At 41.6% G+C, this 17920-nt stretch overlaps 1 long non-coding RNA gene across 1 annotated transcript; it reads left to right on the top strand.

The window, feature by feature from the left end:
* The first annotated feature begins 68 nt into the window (after window positions 1-68).
* LOC141726886 (uncharacterized) lies at window positions 69-10425 on the top strand. The gene is made up of 3 exons (XR_012577837.1): window positions 69-1158; window positions 2804-2896; window positions 2988-10425. It is a non-coding gene; the product is annotated as an uncharacterized LOC141726886 (long non-coding RNA).
* The last annotated feature ends 7495 nt before the right edge of the window (window positions 10426-17920 follow it).

Raw genomic sequence — 17920 nt, 5'->3', positions numbered from 1 at the left:
TGCTGAGATCTTAGGCTAAGTTCATTGGATAACAGATTCATCATCATTCAAAGGTAAAGAATTCATATCTGAATATACTTTTGATAAACTAACTAGATTATGAGCAATGCACTCCACATTTCCAAAAATGTAAATATGTTTTAGGCTGAGCAAAAACATATTTATTTTATGTTTATTGCAGACAGATATTTCAATTCTCACTCATATTTTCATTTCCTAAGGAAGAAGAGGAAGCAAAAACTTCTCCCACGCCTTTTTATTCTTTTTCGTCCCCAAAGAAATTTGACATTTCTAATTATGACAGAGCAAAGGGAAATGAAAATCTATTTCAAGAGATGATTCTTCCTGTAAACAGTGCCTGGGCACTTCTGCCTCATCTCATTGCATTTGGGCTGTCAGATGAGCACAATAAATAATGCGTCCTCTAACCTCCGTTTTGTTGTTCTTTTTCTGTTGGGATAATTGTCAGTTCCAGTCTTTGCCTGCATGTCACTGAAAGAGTTCCTAAATGACAAGTATGTGAGAACCTCTGGTTTAGCTGGAGATAATTTTAGCCTCTCTCTTCTGACAAAAATTGCATGGGCTAAATTTGGACACTATTTTCTTGCAGAAATATAATTTTATTTATCTTTTGTTTCCTTTTAATTTGTTTAGCAGCCCTAGCTATTTACTTAATAGTATTTATTCAAGTGAGACAATCTGTGTGGGGCTTCTTTTTAACCAAAGTCTCTAACTAATCTACCAAGGAACATGATAAATGTTAGCAATTCTAATACACTTTCCTGGCTTTACAAGAACATTAAAAACCCATCGGATTCAATTCACTTACTGAAAAATTTAGACTATGAAGAAAAATAATTTACTCTTCAGGGGAAAATTACTTTTTTTGTTTACTTGGAAAAAAACATAATGAACTTCAGAAACCTTTTGAGTTGGCTCCTCTTCCTTATATTCCATATGCAGTAGGTGGATGAACACTGGAATTGTTTCAGCAGTGTCCTCTGGATTTGCCAGGTGTTACCTGAAATTCCTCATCTCCAAACCGGGGTTTTAAGAATTCCAGCTCCAAAATGGCACAACCAGCAAGGTCCCTTTGCTGATGGACAAAGCAGAGGAGAGGGCAGAGAAGGGAAGAGTTAAAAGCAGCTCTTCCTCCAGGTGAGTGAACAAAAATGATTCCATAATAGCAGCAGCACAGGGAGGCTTCTTAGTTCTCTATTTAATTCACTGTGCATCACTTTGGGCTCTGCCATTGTGAACAACACATGGTCTTGTTATGGCCAAAAAAATGCAGTTACCAGCTGAGAGATGCACTGCTGTTAAAGGCTGTGGGTTTGAGCTGTAAGGGATGGTGGGTTTTGATCTGTTTGTGCACTACAACCTGAAAAGTCCAGGATAAACGTGCCAGGTTTTTTCATTTCTCAACATCCTTGCTTGAGGGATGAGCACAGGGATCTTGTGTAGCTGAATCTGCAGATTCATTAATCTGCATTGAGTGTGTAGTAATCAAATTCTAGCATTTTTAACAGATCAATGTTCAATCCTAAGATCAATATATACATTGAAGGCAGCTATTTAAAAACCAGCAGTTAAAATGAAGAATCAGTATTTCCATGGTAAACACACCTGATTTCTTATTATATAACACAGAGGGGAAAAAAAGAATCCCCAAAAATACACATCTCACTGTTTGCATGAGATAAGGTTTTTTGCTCAGTTCCACTTGAGAGATCATCAGCAGTATTTTTCTAACCAGTGGGAAATTATGCAGCTTGATGGTTTTGCTAAGCTGCCAGCTTTTAAAGGCACAGGATAGAAATCCCACACCTAATCAAAACAAGTTTGGATCCCCAATTTTTGGTCATTTTGGTGAGTATGATTCGTTCATCTCTTGGGCCTAGTAAGAGATGTGCTACTCTCTTGCATGAAAGGATCACTTGCCCTTATACTCTGAGTAGCATTTCACTAAATCACTGAGAAACTGCAGGTTTATTTTTATTTTTAATAATCTCTAACTTCTATTTGCTGCACAATGATCTGCATATACATAATGATCTATCATCAAGGAAGATAAATTCCTAGACACCATTTTCTCACACACTTCTACATTTATTGAAACTCTTCTACCTCAGCACCAAGCAAACTTGGATTTTAATCCAAAGGGGGGATTACACTTATCAGTCATATTTTTATTTGTAAAGATGAATAATTATGGCCTTTTTCTACTAGGATATTTACAACAGCTGAATTCAAGGTTGTTTTCCTCTTGTTCATGAGATGAGCCTGGGTGGTTCTTCCTGCTGTAAAATGCATGTTTATGGCACTGCATGCCTGTTAATTATTGTCTGTCCAGAAAAGTCACTGTTAAATATCTGTACTGCCAATCTGCACCAAGACATTAGTGTGGTACAAGACATTCAGCAGAGATGTTGATGTCAGCTGAGTTCCTAATGCATTTTGGCTGCTGGCCTCTTGCTGTTGTACCATCAGCTTGGGGCCATGGCAGTAGCAGAAGCAGCAGTAAGTGGCAGGTTGGTGTCCAAATGTAGTCTCCTAATGATTTGTTCTTGAAGAAAAAACCAACAAAGCCCCCAAGAAAGCCTGTGGAAATAACAATGGATAATTTGAGACACTGTTTCATGTTGCTTTCTTAGGACTTTCTTCATCCACTCCCAAGCAGAGTTGATACATTTTCTTTCACAGCATTACATTTCAGTCGGGAAGCATTTCAGCCCTTATCTTCGGTATCCTCATCCCCATGGTGAGCAATGTTTCTTCTCACTTTGTTCTGCTGTCTCTGCAGTAGCTGCAAAGCCAAGGCTTGCTGAGTGAGGAGAGTTTCCAGGTCTGCTCTTTGATCAGAGCCTCTGGAGCAACCCCACTGCTGCCATCTGAGGTAACTTCCATGCCATGAAATGTGGGCAGTGGAGCACCAAAAAATTACAAGTATGCAACCACTTGTGATTTGTTTCCTCTTCTCATTCTAGTTTCCTGTGGCTTGGAAGGAATGCTTGAAGAGATGTTAGTGTTTTCCTAACGTGGGTAGTGGCTCAAAGGATTTTAAAGCTTGAAGGTGCCAGGATAATCCTCCTGCTCCAGGCCACAAGATTTCTCTTCAGTTTTTAGCCACTGGATCTTGCATGCATTTTTCTCTCAGATTCAGACCCATGATGAATGAAAATCACATCTGTGCTGGAATGGTCTCACTGCAATATTTGAATAGGGTTTTTTTTTTCTTCCAACACCTTATGAAAGGGAGAAGTTGGTACTCTGAGGCTGGATGTGATACCCAGTGGTGATGATCATGAATTGGCACACCAATGCAATTACCTTCCCATTTCCAAGGAGTAAAGGATCAACTCTAGATTTTTATATAGATAATTAGCTTTTAGAACTGCTCTTTCATTACTTGGATTGCATAATGCACGTGTTCTTGGGACAGCTGTAATAAGGTTTCAAAGAAAATGGAATGAGACAATGCAATTATCACCCCTGATTACTCATTTTGTTCTTGTCTTAGCTCTTGAGGGGAGAGAGAGCTTCTTATTTAGTGTTTCATAAATTACCTCCTGTTGTAGTGGCTTTATTTTATTAATCAAAGTGGTGGAGATATCAGCAAAAAATAATTGCATTCCTAAAACAATGTGTCAAACATAGAGGACAGCTAATATGAAATGTATTGTGAGAGCCAAAGCTGGTACACCCTGATAGGTAAGGAAATGCACAGTCAAAAATGATAATTATGTACTGAAGGATGCAGATGAACACCAAGGAGAAAAGCAAGATGAAGCACCCATTTGGTTTATAGAAATGTACACATAATGACTTTGCATTTTATACATGGTGCTCTTGGGAGACTCTTCAGTGCCTGCAGCATTTGATTCAAGCTTTCAGCAACTGCACTCTCAGATATCAAGAGTTTTACAGATGCTGCCAAAAAATTGGGAAATGGAAATGCTGTGGTCATGGCTGGCCAGTGAGAAAAGGTACCAGAACACACCAAGACTTTTCAAGCTACTGCCAAAATCAGCTGCATCAAGAGCAGGATTTTCTAAGCCTGTTCAATGATTCTTAGCCAACTGGTCACTCCCCATCTTTGCTTTCAGTAAAATGGGACCCCAGAGGCAACACACAGCCCTTTCAGTCACAAATGTTTTCTCCAGGAAAAATATTTTCATTCTTAAAAAATCCCAATGGACTTTACTTACGATTTACAGAAATATTTTAACATAAAACTTCTATAATTGTTGGTTTCAAAATGCTATCCCTTGTGTGGCTTGTTGTAAACCCTAATATTATTTTCTGGAGACTTACTTGTCTTATTTCTCTCCAGATGAGTGAAGCTAGCAAGAGCTCATAAACCACAGGAAAGTAGACCTAAAGAACATTTAATAATATAAATTACCTTCTTCAAGAATAATTAGTGAAGAAAACAAATTCTTGGTAGAAGCTTGCAAAGACACTGAACAGTTCTGAATGAATTGGCAGCCAATTATGAGGTTGGCTGTACAATAAAAGAAAATAAACAGAATAGAAAGAAAACTTATCCAGTTAAAATTACTTGGATCTGTTAATTACTGACAGGGCAAGAGCATTTTAAAAAACCAAAAAACCGAAAAAACAATACATTAAAACAGCTTTTTCAAAATATCTTAGTCTTTCCAAACCAAACACTGGGAAAAGTGAGGTGGTTGTTCAGTTTGTTTTGTTTTTTAATTTAAAGGAAAGAACTGATCCCCAGCATCTCTGCCTAGAAGATGTGAAACATGAAGGAATGTCAAGAAGGTCATGATTATCTAGCCTTTTACTCTGTTTGTTTGTTAAGAAGTTAGCAAATTCCGTGTTATACTGAGCTTCTGAGACACTGAATCTGAAAATACTCTCTCCAGATTAAATCTGAGTAAAAGTAATACTTTGTGATTAACTTAGTAACAAACAAGGTTTACTTCATGGTATTTAATGTGATTCAATGCAATGTACTTTAGTATTTCATGTAATTAAGTACTTTTGAGAAAAAGACTTGTCTTGGTTAAACAAGAATTGCAAAAAAATTGTAAACCTTAGTGCAAATTGAATAAAATTATCTCTGTAACTTTATTTTAATATAACATCTTACCCACCAATGTGCTTTGTATAATACAACCCTCAAATTATGAAATCTCTGTCTTTGCCTAAGCAAGGACAAATTGAGTTCTGGATGATTTTGGGGACTTAAATCTGGGTGAAATGTGGGGCTTGAGAGTGGGAGCTGGGAAAGAGGCACACAGGGCTGTGCAAAGACAGTCTGGGCAGGGGAGAAAGGAGTGCACAGGGGCTGTGCCTTTGTGGGAGGGAAGCTGTGTGGTTAAGAATAAGGCAGAAGGAATGCAAATGTATTTTTAGTTGAAATTGGAGCCACCTTTCTAAGTCTATGGCCAAATAATCCAGGCTCCCCTTACGTGAGGCACCAGCCATCCTGGGGATTTAACCCCGTGGTGACAAACGAGCCCAGCTGAAGATCTGTTATGTATTGCAGAATTTCAGTGCTGCACATGCAGGAGTTGTCTCTTGGTTTTACTATCTCCAGAAGATTCACCTCAGCTTGCAAGGATAATAGTAAAACAGCATGTTATTTCTAGATTTCCCAAACTGAGGAGCTGCAGGGGAATACTGAGATCTCTGTGGGCTGGGAATGTCAGCTGGGAGCAGGGAGCTATTTAAAGCATGAAGAAGCTGCACAGTGAGTGGCAGGGAATTCACAGGGGGGCTTGGGTGAGAATTCCCGTGCGTGTGGAGCAGGCAGAATATTGCTAAGCTGATTGCACACAGAATTTTGAACAAGTTACAGTGTTTTCAGAAGAAAGGACATTCCAAAACCACTGGTAAAGTTGGGGGTTTTTTTACTTCTGTAGGATTAGAGGATTTATCCATAGGGGGTGAGGAGACAGAACCTTGCTGGGTATGGCTCCTTTTCTAACTCTCATCAAAACACTTTTTCAACCTGAATTTGCAGGGGTTGAGCATATCACCTCTGAGAAAACCTGATTGTTCTCTAGTCTACATGCAGATTGTACAAACTTTGTTTTCCCTGTCTCCACCAAAGTATCCCTCATTTTAGTCCAAGCTACTGACTTGACATTAGTACTGGATTCCTGCTATCTGCAGAAATAGAAACTCTGTCCCTGTGGGTCAAAAAGTGACAAGGCAATTAATGAAACTGTTGATTAAGTTTTACAGGCCTCCCAAAGCCAAATGATTTCAGACTGTATTCCACTCATACTGCAGGCAGCTTGGGCTAATTAGCAGGAATTTTGGTTGTCTGCTCACCTTCCTATTTTCTAGATCCTACTAGGTAGGAGTATCCAGGCTATGATAATAACACTTTTTAAAACCCTCTTAAAATACAGGTTTGGCTGAAGAGCTGAACTTTAGGAATGGCTGCTCTTCTACCCTTACTGCAGATTTACAGCCAGACATTTGCCTCTGTGAAGGGACAGTTAATGGCTATAAATGGTGAGAAGCAAGTAGGAGCACTGATACTGGCTGAAAAAAACAATCAGGAGGTTGCAAAAGTTTAAATCTGTCCAATTATGAAGTGAATAGGATCAAAAGCCATCATTGATAGCCAGGGAAGCAAATGCTGATGAAAGTGGCAGAACAATCAGGTAAAGCAGCACCAGAACTGTCTCCTTTCACTCAGCAGTCACTGTTGGAGGGTTCTGCAGCAAAACCAGGACAGGAGATGTCAGAGAAGACAAGGTCCCACGAACTTGCCTGAGACATAAGGAGACAGCTTGAGGAGACATGATCAATTTTGTTGTCATGGAGTTCAGCAGCTAATTTATTGCAAGTCAGAAAGGTAGAGTGTGAGGAAGAGCAATTTTTCCAAGATTAGAGAAGCAGAGCACTTGTAAGCAAAGAAAATGAAGCAATTTAAAATAATGGAGGGCATATTAGGACATGGAAAGGTAGAGGGACAGTTTAAGTGCAAAATGGATTACCTTCCCCTAAGCTGTTGAAAAGACCAAACTCTTACCACAACTGACATCTTTGTAGAAAACTCAATCTCCTGAAAGCTGGGAACAACATACAAACATACAAAAAATCCCTTTGTCTTGTGTAAGATCTTTAAAAAGTAGGATACTCCAATGTAATGAAAATGCATTCTTTTCAGCAATGACAAGGCAAATAATACCACCCCTACCTAATCCCTTCTATACTTGGTAGGTTTGCTGAGAGTTACAGCCTTTACTCTCCTGCCTCTGTTCCGGGCAGGAGAAGATGAAAGTGAGAAACTGTCTTGTAAAAACACATGTCCCCAAGAGAAAATTTAAGGCCAAGAGGATTTCCAAAGTGTAAACAGAAGTGTGAATCATTGCCAGGGAATGTTAAGCTTCATGACTGCTTTTTACTTCAATTTGCATAGTTGCACTTTCAGGCTGACTTTAGGTGATGTACAATCTTTCTAAACCCTTTTTTTCCTCCTATGGATAAAGGATTAATGTCAAAGCATAACTGATCTAGAGTTTAGTAAGGAAAAGTATTTAGCAGTAGTGATACAGCTGCCCTCCTCACTCCCTCTGTAGCAGTAATATTTGTGTTAATATATGTCTTTTTTACACTGGTTTTATACAGGCTGGAGTTAAGATCCTGCAGGATCAGAGCACTGACAACAGAAGGGCTGGAAATTCTATGAAAACCAAGCAGTGAATGTTTGCCCAATGCTCTCAACTACAAATACCCTAAAAACACAAATTATGCATTTTCACTTAATGCTGCAGGAGAGAAAGTAGCTTTTCAAACAGCTTTCCTTACCCAGTGCTGAAAGCCCTGCAAGCTGGCCGATTTAATAATTGACCCTGTCTCTCTCTTGCACTGAATTGTGATGTGCTGGACTCTCTACACTGCCCTTCTCTCAACTCCTGAACACCTTGATCTGCAGCCTGAAAAACAAAGAGGTAGAAGCAGCACTGTGAAAGGCAGAAAAGAGAGATTTTTTTTTTCCAGTGAGACAATCAGAATCAGTTTCTGTTTTCCCTGACATTTCACAAATTGCAATCCAGAGCCCTGAGCTTCCTGCCTCCTGCTCAGAGCAGAGACTCAGATGAGATGCAGATGATGCAGATGGGGATGCTCTCATCACGCATTTTCAGTGTGATATTTTTTTGTCTTAAACACACCTATGAATAAATCCCCTCGCTGTCACCACTGTGGGAGGCACCCACACCCGCGGTGTGCTTGTGAGACGCCGCAGGGCTGGGAGTCGCGGGGTGTGGATTGAAGCTGCTGATTTTAACTCTGGGTGTGTTGGAGGCTCTGCCTGCCCTGGGGCTGGAAGATATCACTGCTGCCTGGGGCTGATCCAGTGAGGTGCACAGGGTGGGCACTGACAACAGCTGCATGTTGTCCTCCGTGTGCTGAGAGAAGCTCCTCTGTTACAGGAAGGAAAAAATCCACTTCAAAAATACTGGAGAGGTTTCTTAGGTGCCGAATCTATGAGCCTGTGAAACCCAGGGCTTTGCTACAGGTTCTAATCAGCTCAGTGTTTATTCAAAAAGAGCCTTTAAAAATTAGCCTTATTTGTCACTAGGACTCAAGGTCAATTCTCCATTAGCTCATACTCCTGGAAATGTCTCAGCCAGAGTTTGCACATGCATTCCTCCATGAGAACAGTATTAATCACACTCCTGCCATCTCAGGGTGCTGGAGTACCTCTGCATTTCCCAAGCATTTATTTTTTTTCTCTTCATATTCTCCAAGTCCACACACTATGGTGACTGCCACAAGAATGCCTAGCAAATTTACCACCTTCCTTTCTGAGCCCTGTGGGTCTAGAACAGGCTATAATGTAATACTTCACAGACCCACTCTCTGTAAAACAAAACTATGTTTACTCTTTTTTTTTTTTTTACTCTTCCTTTTCCACTCTAGTGGAAAATCTTAAACATGACCACTCAGGACTAACAAAGTAGGAGGACAGCAAAATAGCATTTCTTACCTGAAGAATTTTTGCACTTGACAACTTCTGAAATTTGGGGGCAAAATGCCTACTGTGTTTGCCCTCAAATTATTTCCACATCAGCAAATCTGTAGTGTTTATTTCCACCATATATATATATATATATATATATATATCACTCCTGCTAGTATTGGTGACAGCCAAAGGCCATTGCTGAGTTGCTAGGGATGCCTTGTGCGAAAGTGATCAGATTAAAAGTGAAAAAAAAAAGACTTCTGCTGTAAGGAGCTTCCTCCCCTTCTTAACATGTGCTGCAGAGCGATGCCACCTGCAGCAGGTCACAGATGTCAGTGCAGATGGTGTCACCTTATGTAACCTGGCAGGGGCCTCACAGTACTAGGACGCCGTGTCTGGGTCAGGTTATACAATTGTGGAGGATGTGTTTGAGCCTGATGGAACAAGACTCAGAGAAACTGGGACCTCCGGCAGTCAGTAATTAAAATATCTAAGGTCTCCAATACAAGCAACCCCAAGCAAATAAGGATGAAAACAAGACACAAAGAATGGCATAAGAGGAGGTGGCAGCAGCGTGCTCAGGACAAGCACAAGGAGGGAGGTGTTGATCCCTGCACTGGGTAAGGAGGTTCTGGAACTCCAGCTGCAGGTTCCTACTATGGATGCTGCTGCTTCAGGCTGCAGCCAGGAGTACCATTCCTGAGCATTCCTCCTGTGTACTATCAACTTGTGAAAAATGTGTACTTTTTGCAAATATTAAAACGAATATTATATGTGTCATGTTAGAATCTTATGCTGTATTAGTTTTCTTAAGTAGTGTGTTAAATATAGTTTTAGGTTATAACATAAAGTTATAATAGGAACTATGTATGTGGGATATTTTTTAAAAGAAGGGAATGAGGTACTCGCACCAGATAGCAGCCACAGGACACCTAAATCTTTCAGAGAAAGAGAATTTATTGCTCCATTATCAGAAGAAACGAACTTCTTCCCACCTCACTCAGCCCTAAAGATGCTGTTAGGATTAAGAGGAAGAAGCTGACACTGACCAGGCAGAATCCTGTGTTTGAATGGAATTTATGCACCATGTATGAGGTATATGAATATGCAACAGGCTATTGTTTTTAAGGGTTAATCCTCTGTTAACGTGGGTCCTTTTTTGGGCTTATTTTGCCAAGAAAGAGGTACCTGGACCGTCTGTAGCTCTTTGTTTTTATTGTCTCATATTGTCCTAATCCAAATTGTCCAAATTTTTACTACTCTAATTACATTGCTATTTTTATAACCATTTTATTCCTATTAAACTTTTTAAATTAAAAACAAGTGATTGGTGCTTTTCACAAACTGAAACATTCTTAATGTACATGAAGTAAACAGGCTATTCCCAATACTGAATTATTTGGGGAGAGGGTGTGTGTGTGCTCATTTCTTACTAATGAACACCTTTACCTTTTTCTAGTGGTCTCATTTCCAATAAATCCAACTAAACTCCAATGGTTTCCCTATAATCTTCTCATACTTTACAAAGCTGCTAACTTTATGTCAATTTTAAATGACTTCCAGTGGTCCCTCACACCATAAAATATAGTGAGGATTACTGAAGGAATTAAGATCATAGCCAGCAGAGCCTGTTTTATTCTTGTGCTGAGGGGCTGGAAGTCGGTCTCTGTAAGGAACACTGTGAAGAACAGCAGGCTGCTGGACACGGACTCGTCCAGTGGGAACCTCTTGGATCATTTTGGATGTTTGGCCAGCCTCACAATCACTTTTCTTTTTCCCCCTTCGCTTTTATCATCTCACACTTGCTGCTCGCTGGCCTTTCCCCACACTGTCCTCCCTCAGGTGCGTGCGGGGCCGCTCACCTCCAGCGGCCCCTCCTGCGCTGTCACCAGCGGCGGCCATTTTCTCTCCTTCTCCGCTTCCCCAGCCCTTCTCGCCCCTCTCCACCGTCCCCACCGGAGCCCCGGGCAGGTCAGCACCTCCCCTCCGCCCTCATCGTTCCCTCCGGAGGGCGCCCCGGGCCGCGGCTGCCGGCGGCGCTGGGGCTGGGGCGGCGGGCGCTGCCATCTCGCGGCCGCTGGCAGGGAGCGGCCGCCATGTCGGCTGCCTGAGGGCGCTGCTGGCGGCGTCCGTGTGGAGACGCCCGCGGTTTAGCCGCGTTTTAGTGGAAAAGTGTTGCAAAATATAGGACACGTAAAAGTTTTTTTACGGAGGGATGCTCGTTGTTGTTCGGTCTTTGCATGCTTTCAAGCCTACTCAACAAGAAAAGAGATTTAATCTGTGAAACACAGCTGCCAGCAAGCGCCGAGCGATGCGCAGAAGGACAATTGAATTGTTGGTAGAATTGCCTTGTTTAGTTTTAGGGCTCAGCGGGTTTTAATGCTCTGAGATGTAGGGGGAGGTTAACCAAGCTCGGGAAGAAGGATGTGCCGCTGATAGCGGATATTATTCTGATAATTTATGAGGATATTATTCTGATAATGCAGAATTTACGGGCCACACGGACACTTGGCAGAACCCGCAAGATGAGGAAGAAACCAATAAAGCCAACTCAGCAATGAGCTCCAGCGGGGTAAAAAGTAATCCCGGCAGGGGCAGACCGTGACCACTGACTCTGGGACCACCGACCCAAAGTACGAGAAGGACTGAGCATATGGACTAATTAGCATTGAAAGTGGGAGAATCATGAACCAAGAGAAGACAGAATGCTAATTAATAAGAGAACTGTGTAACTTGTAGTCAGTGAACACTAATTCCTTTGTTTGCTAATATGCATAAATACTGAAAAGTTTTGATAGTCTGGGTGCTGGATTTGTGGAATACCTGGGAGCAGCCAGGTTTGTATAACCCTGAGGTGAACACCAATGTCTCTCAGTGTGTAATCACTGGTGTGGCGCACACCAGGTAGTAAATTTGATTTTTGTGGACAACAAAGGGGTTTGTGAACCAGTGAGCAGCCCCAGGGCTTTTCCCCCCACAAAAATAAAAGGGGGGCAAAAGGGAAATGAGTCTGTCTTGAGTCCTTTGTTGGCCCCTGAGGGTGAGGAGGCAGAGCTGGAAGACTTTGGATTTCTCTGGGTGACTTTTTTTGTCTTACAGAAATCCATGTTGACACATTCCAGAATCATCCTCAGCTTTTCCTGCATCTGAAGGCAATTACCAGATCAGGATTTCTGCTCTGAAGGCATCACAGCTGGCTGATCTTGCAGCAGAGGTGCTCCATTTTGTTGAGGATCTCAGCTGTACTTTATATATCTTTTAAGGATGGAACATGGCATAGCCAGCATGCCTGTATTGTAACTCCCAGCCCAGACATTTGTAGGGCATTGTCTTAACAGGGAAATGATGAACAGGAGCACAAGAGTTTGGGTAAGTGCTGGAGCTTCAGGAAGAAATTCTTCCTGTGAGCATGGGGACCACACTGGAAGAGGCTGCCCAGAGAAACTGGGCTGATGCCCCATCCCTGGAAGTGCTCAAGGCCAGGTTGGATGGAGTTTTGAAAATCTGTTCTAGTGGGAGGAGTCCTGCCCATGGCAGGGGGTTGGAATGAGATTGTCTTTAAGGTCACTTTCAACTCAAACCATTCAGTGATTCTATGAGCAGATTTCCAAACATCCTTCTCTGCTGCCGTTCCATCACTTAGCTTCTCTCCTTCAAGATTTCAGCACGAATTGTTCAGATATTTATTGATTTAGAACTACATTATTTTGTCAGCCATTAGGAAAACAGCAGTTGTAAAGCCTTAGAAAACCCAAATGCACTTACCTCCTCTTAAGTCTCAAATATATGTAAACTTAAATATGTATTTACTTAGGACTGCAATTCACACAGTAAAAATTGGCTTCCAGTTTGAAATGAGCACCTGCTCTGTGATGTTAACATATGTTTCTCTGGAAGATATCAATGGGAAAGAAAAGCCTGGAAAACAGCCACTGAGAGTTGTGCCTGATGGCTTTTGAAGCTGTTCTGTGGCCTGTAGAGATCAGACTTTAATCAATAAATCTGTCTCTGTTTTCACTATAAGGTGAAAAATGTTTGCAGTGCCAAAGCTGAAAGGCACATTTTTTTTCCCACTATTCAATAATTTTTTTTCTCCTTGTGTTCATTGGTGACAGAAAAGGAGCTTTGTAGAGATGCAGTACATTTCATAAATTAGTTCCCATCAGAGATATGTTGCTGATTCCTGGACAGCAAACAGAGAATGCTGGAGGAAACAATACACATCAGCTTGGCAGCAAGGAAGGAGTAAACACCCTTGCTGAATTGTTTTGTTTTGGTCTGGGGGGGAAATGAGCCAAGAGAACTTCAGGCAGCAGTTAGGATCTGAATGGTAAGGCTGTGCTGTTGACCAGACTGCCAAGGAAATCAGGGAATAAAAAACAATCCCATGCAGTGTATATTGCTTTTGGGATTGAAGCACAGTGTTGAGGCCATACATATGGCAAAGTAGCCTTCTTCTTGGGGATACAGTGTGCTGCTGCAAACACTTGCTTTCTGAGAATTGCTCAGGCTTAAGGGTCAGCCCCTTGATCCTCTCTGACTTGGGAAAGAGGCTAAAAGATTTTTTTTTTTCTTTTTAAATCCTACAGAAATAAAGCAACAAACTCTAGAAACTGCTCCTGGGAAAAAATGGGCATACATGCAGGAGTAGGGTAGCTGTGTTCCATGCCTGTGCTCAGCATGAGGTAGCAGAAAGGCAAAGATTTCTGCCACTGAGGCTGTGACAAATGTAAATCTGGGGAAAATGTGGCTGCTTGTTTTGTCAGAGATCACCCTCAATATGCAGATGTTCCTTAACCAGAGGCAGCAAAACTGATTGTTCCACTTTCAGGGTTGTTGCTGTAGAAGCTAAGTAAAGGGATTTAGGGATGAAATTAATTCAGTGATTGTTCTGTCCAGGGCAGAATGATGAAAGGGAAAGAATCCCTGATTCAGAGGCTCTGGAAATGGAGAATGCAAAGAGTTAGGGGAAATGTGTGGTTTTACTTTGTTTTTCTTGTCACTCTTTCAAACCAAATGTCTGATAATACAAAAAAGTGTGTAGCCAACACAGCTCCAGAGCAAACAGAAGCCTGAGTTTTGTAGATTCAAGGAAAAGCAGAAAAGACCCTTATGCCAAACAGAGTCACCTGTTCAAGCCTGGAATTTAGAGGCTGTTTTATATGGGAAAATATATAACTGCCTTTAGTGGATTATGGTTTTGTGAGGATCCTGCAGTACAGTTTTAAAATATCCTTTGGATGAATAGGCAGTGGACAGAGACAATAAGAAACTGGACAAGGCTCAGGAATGGAATTTGGTCTCCAGTCTGTGGCATTTTAGTCCAGCTCTGCTCTCAAAGCTGCAGACTTTGTACAGGTCCCTTGCCCTGTTTGTGACTGGATTTTTGCACACCCAAGGAGACCTCATATCACACAACAGCTGTGTTCAGGAAAGTGTTTAGCTGACCTTTACTTTTTAATGAGCTGCCCTTTACCTTAGTGAAAAATAACAGCTGGTTGTTCTGTAATGAAAAGAAAAGGCACTTGCTCTGTTCTGAGAGCTGCAAACTGGAATCATAATTCCCAGCCTCTGCTTTCCTCCCACTTCATCCTGTTGGGAAATGTGAATGGATATCTTAATTCCTGAAACATGGTTTGTCATTTGTGTTAATATAAGCAGGACAAACTGTCCTTAGTTCTAACATTAATTTTGTAAGTCACCATGATATAAATGGTGAGTGCTCTGCACTGGGTCTGTTACTATAGAAAAGCAAAATGCTGCCTATTCCTGTGCTGCTGTGCTGCATTCACACTCAGAGTCATGGATGTGGTTAATCTGCTTTCTGTGATTTGCTGGTTGGTTGTAAGAAGTGAGTGCCTCTTAGGAGACTTATTAATGTTTTCTTGTATTTCATTCTCTGATTAGGAGAGGAAAAAAATACTTGCCATGTAAACCTACACTCCCCATTCCACACTGCATCTCTTCTTGCTGCAGCTAATTTCTTTTTAATAGTATGCTGTGGTCTTTCATCTCCATATGTTTAATATGGCCTTTAGGTGGGATCAGATTTTCTGCAAAATTCGAGCCTCTGAAGCATTTCTTCATCCCTGGTATTCTGTTCTTGTTTTTACAGTAGCTGTTGTCAATCTGCTGTGCTCTGTGATCTGTGGTGGAGAGGGCTCTGTAGCTCCAGATTGCAGTTACCAGAAGGAACGTTTTATTTTGCTGACTAAAGAAGGCATCTCATTTTCTGAAACCAGGTGGTGTGTTCACCTTTGCTTCTTTTCCTTGCTTGCTTGTTTGCAAACTGTTCAATGAGCTGATGCACTGTTACCATGTGCCAGGCTTAGTCCCAGCAAAATAAGCATGGCAAACTTTTAATAGGCTACAGATTATTTTAAAGAAATAATTTTACTGATGGCAAAGAGACAGTGCTCTGTGTCTAAAACATGAACTGATCAGCAACTTGCCCAATACAAGCAAAATGTGTTATCTTGTTTTTATTCTTCTCCAAAGAGAGATCTTTTTGGAATTTATTACTGACAAATGCTTAGGAGATTAACCTGTTTTCTTAATGGTAATTTGTAGTGGTGGTATAATCTGCTCTGTGTAATGCTCGCTTCCCCAGAGGAAATGAAATCAGGTCCAGCATTAAGAAACCCTGTTGCTGTGGGTTTGCCCTCACTGATACTTATGCTCATCAGTGGAAGTGCTTTTGGTTCCCCTCTGCAGGAGAGGCTCCCCTCCATGTGTGTGGGCTGGACTGTTCCTGGAAATGTGCCACAGGACAGAAGGGTAGTGCTTGGATTTTCACTGTGCTCAGGCAAGGCCTCCCAAGGTGTGTTTATGACATTGGGTGGGTGAATATGTCAGTGCATGCAGCCCTTTCTCCTTTTATTTATTTAGTTAGTTAGTTTGTTGAATTAAAGCTGATTTTAGCAGGGATAGTCAAAGGAGCATTCAGCATGTTGTGGAAATTCCCCACGGAGCAGTCTTTTCAGCAGCACAGCTTAGTGGTAAAGTTGCTGCTACAGCCAGGAGTAATAAAGCAGCAGGGTGCTGATGGCTCGATGAAAACGAGCTGATGATAGCTCGATGTAGCTCTAATTTCCTGTGTCTCTGTTAAAGACTCCCTCTCCTGGGGGAGGCACATCCCTGTGCAGCCTGGCCAGGGATGTGCCAGTCATTCTGCACTCCCCTTTCCAGCTGGAAAATAAATCCACAAAGCCCTTTTGACTTGTTTCTTTCTAATGGACTCCTTTGAGTTCCTTGAGGTCAGCACACAAAATCATCAGGTTTCTACATGAGCATGACATGATGTACCCACAGGTACCCTGCAGAGCTGTTGGTGGGGAAACCTCAGCACCCAGAGCATCCACTCTGTCCCCATTCCTAAGTGTCTCCTGCTTAGTGGGGATAACAGCCAGTGCATTCAGCTAGGGATTATATTAACATCCAAAATATGGCTTTGTCCACAGTGTCTGGGAACAATGGGAACTAGAATTAGCAGGGAAGACAAGGTATAAATGTTGTATTCTTTTATAGCTTGAGGAAAGTGGTTGAAAATGAGTTCACTCTGATGGATGTGCAGGTAGCCAGACATGCAGAAATGTGCTAACATATTTGCCACACAACCTGCACTGTCATTTGCTTTTTATTTAATTTGCTGCCACTCTTGGGCCTGTGCTTGCATGGGGAAAGAAGAGGATCCAAAGGCTCTTGGATTTTTTCTTACATGTAAATTAATTAGTGGGCTAATACTTGGATATGTGTAGGCTGGGTGACACTGGGGAACTTGACCAGACTGGCTCAGGAGCTTGTTTTTATCTCCACTTGGAATAAATTCTCATTAGAGTTATTGTCTTATTTTCCTTTTCCCACCTAAATGATAGTGCAAATTAATGGAACCTGTTACAGGTTTTACTAACTGCAGCTCATGTTTACCATGTCTGGAAATTCCACCCTGGAATAACACCAGAAGTCTGTGACTGTCCCTGGGCCAGGCTGAAAATTCTCCTCCCTAAATTTGCTGAACAGGAAAGGATCAAACTATAAAACAGCTGAATGATGTGGATATTAAGATTGGGAGCCTTTGATCTTAGACCCAGTCCAGGCTAACAGTGGGAATTAGCTGTCCATTGGTAACCTCCACCTGGAAATCACCCATACCTGAGAATTATTTCTTGGCCCAGGTGAAGTTTAGTTGGAAATCTCAGGGAGCTTCTGAGGAGCAGCTGCCCCCATGGCAGGATTATTGTCCCAGGGTGTGTGGGTGCTGACAGTCTCTGCAGACACGGTGTTGGGCTTGGATTTATTCCTGGGTTTGTCTTACTTAGGACGAAGCCTCCTGCTAGGAGACCCAAATTACTCCTCCAGCTGCTAGATTGAGGTGGGATATTCATTTCCTGATCTTTCAGTTTCAAATCTCTGATTTTTAGATAAAGAAAAAGAAATGTATGGTATTGCTTTTAATAACAACTGAACTTGATGATGGCTTGAAGAGGATAAATTTGACTGTATCAGCTCTGTCCCCAATATTGTCCAGTTTTAAGAAATCTTACTATCATTTCTAGCTGCCATGTACAAGTTATTGCTTAAGCAACATTTCGTTAATACAATGTTTTGCAATTCAACCTTCTGTTGAGCAGGTAGGGCAGGCTAAATGAACTAAACATAAAATTATCCAGGATACTGGATCTTAGACATGCACATACCTTGTAAATGTAGGGTGAATTAAATAGCTGCAGAGCTTAGTAAAAGAAGAAGAAAAGAGAGAGGGGGGGAAATTGTGTTTTCTAGTATTGGGGAGTATCAAAACAGGAGTTCATTTTTAGTTTGGGCTTGTGCTGTGATATTGTTCTGTTCAGAAGGAAGTGTGTGTGTGTACTGACCAAGTGCTGGCAGCTGACAGAGCCAGCATTGATGCTAATGGCTGGGAAGCGAGGGCAATGTAGCCAGTTAACAAAAGGGCTTGATCTGTGCAGA

Source organism: Zonotrichia albicollis, chromosome 2, assembly GCF_047830755.1.
Source record: "Zonotrichia albicollis isolate bZonAlb1 chromosome 2, bZonAlb1.hap1, whole genome shotgun sequence".
In the NCBI taxonomy this organism is placed as follows: Eukaryota; Metazoa; Chordata; class Aves; order Passeriformes; family Passerellidae; genus Zonotrichia; species Zonotrichia albicollis.
Note: the sequence above shows the minus strand (reverse complement) of the source record. Positions and strands in the feature narration are given on the sequence as shown.